Source organism: Myxine glutinosa, chromosome 14, assembly GCF_964187855.1.
Source record: "Myxine glutinosa chromosome 14, kmMyxGlut1.1, whole genome shotgun sequence".
NCBI classification, from domain to species: domain Eukaryota; kingdom Metazoa; phylum Chordata; class Myxini; order Myxiniformes; family Myxinidae; genus Myxine; species Myxine glutinosa.
The window spans coordinates 6332802-6335379 of NC_136274.1; positions in this window are offsets into that span (position 1 = coordinate 6332802).

Genomic DNA, 2578 nt, shown 5'->3' on the forward strand with positions numbered 1-2578 from the left:
GGAGAACCTCGTCCCTTCCGGTCACACTTTGCCTATCGGCCGGCCTCGAAGACCGAAATTGTGACGGTGTCACCCGAAAAATTTGAAATTACGAAATTTGAAAAAATTTGAAAAAAAAAATTACGGAATTTCAAGTGGCCCAATATCTGAAAATGTTCGCAACATATTAATGTACATTTGTGCCAAATTTGGTGCTTGTTTCACAAAATGCACAATTCTTTTGAATATTTGGGCTAAGCCGCCCCACTAACGGTGGAACTGCCGGGAAAGTTGGGGACACAAAAAAAAAGGCGGGAAGATTTGTTTGTGGGCACATGGGCACATCTGGCGAAAGTGCAAACATCAACCTGTGACGCTAACTATCCCTGCACATGGGCACATCTGGCGAAAGTGCAAACATCAACCTGTGACGCTAACCATACCTGCACGTGGGCACATCTGGCGAAAGCGCAAACATCAACCTGTGACGCTAACTATCCCTGCACATGGGCACATCTGGCGAAAGCGCAAACATCAACCTGTGACGCTAACCATACCTGCACGTGGGCACATCTGGCGAAAGCGCAAACATCAACTTGTGACGCTAACTATCCCTGCACATGGGCACATCTGGCGAAAGTGCAAACATCAACCTGTGACGCTAACTATCCCTGCACATGGGCACATCTGGCGAAAGCGCAAACATCAACCTGTGACGCTAACTATCCCTGCACATGGGCACATCTGGCGAAAGTGCAAACATCAACCTGTGACGCTAACTATCCCTGCACATGGGCACATCTGGCGAAAGTGCAAACATCAACCTGTGACGCTAACTATCCCTGCACATGGGCATATCTGGCGAAAGTGCAAACATCAACCTGTGACGCTAACTATCCCTGCACATGGGCACATCTGGTGAAAGCGCAAACATCAACCTGTGACGCTAACTATCCCTGCACATGGGCACATCTGGCGAAAGTGCAAACATAAACCTGTGACGCTAACTATACCTGCACATGGGCACATCTGGCGAAAGTGCAAACATCAACCTGTGACGCTAACTATACCTGCACAGGGGCACATCTGGCGAAAGTGCAAACATCAACCTGCGACGCTAACTATTACCTGCACATGGGCACATCTGGCGAAAGTGCAAACATCAACCTGTGACGCTAACTATCCCTGCACATGGGCACATCTGGCGAAAGTGCAAACATCAACCTGTGACGCTAACTATACCTGCACATGGGCACATCTGGCGAAAGCGCAAACATAAACCTGTGACGCTAACTATACCTGCACATGGGCACATCTGGCGAAAGTGCAAACATCAACCTGTGACGCTAACTATCCCTGCACATGGGCACATCTGGCGAAAGCGCAAACATAAACCTGTGACGCTAACTATACCTGCACATGGGCACATCTGGCGAAAGTGCAAACATCAACCTGTGACGCTAACTATACCTGCACAGGGGCACATCTGGCGAAAGTGCAAACATCAACCTGCGACGCTAACTATACCTGCACATGGGCACATCTGGCGAAAGTGCAAACATCAACCTGTGACGCTAACTATCCCTGCACATGGGCACATCTGGCGAAAGTGCAAACATCAACCTGTGACGCTAACTATACCTGCACATGGGCACATCTGGCGAAAGCGCAAACATCAACCTGTGACGCTAACTATACCTGCACATGGGCACATCTGGCGAAAGCGCAAACATAAACCTGTGACGCTAACTATACCTGCACATGGGCACATCTGGCGAAAGTGCAAACATCAACCTGTGACGCTAACTATCCCTGCACATGGGCACATCTGGCGAAAGCGCAAACATAAACCTGTGACGCTAACTATACCTGCACATGGGCACATCTGGCGAAAGTGCAAACATCAACCTGTGACGCTAACTATACCTGCACAGGGGCACATCTGGCGAAAGTGCAAACATCAACCTGCGACGCTAACTATACCTGCACATGGGCACATCTGGCGAAAGTGCAAACATCAACCTGTGACGCTAACTATCCCTGCACATGGGCACATCTGGCGAAAGTGCAAACATCAACCTGCGACGCTAACTATCCCTGCACATGGGCACATCTGGCGAAAGTGCAAACATGAAAACCTGCGACGCTAACTATCCCTGCACATGGGCACAATCTCCCAATAATCCTTTTTGCTCTTGCTCCATAAATGATCCATCACAGCTATTTTGAGGAGATGTAAAGCCCTGTTTTTTAGCATTTAGGCAAAGGCAGAGACAAGGAGACCTCAGAGTTTGTTTCCGGGCCACGCCCATGTCTACAAGTACAAGGTACCTCAGACCGCCAGACAGTTTGATTGAAAACAAGAAAGAAGAGAAGGGGAGGGCAAGAAATTGTTTTTATTTTGATCTTCCTCTTCATGTGTTGTTGTACATTATTCTCAATGCATCATCAAAAAAGGCTGTGATGAACATCCTATTAACAATCTCCCTCTCCTCACCCCCTGAGTGTAGAGCAAGGTCAGTATCTATACACCGCCTAATTTTATTTTGTCCCATTAACAAAATCTGTTTGTTTTTTGGCAATTACACAAAGATTGTTA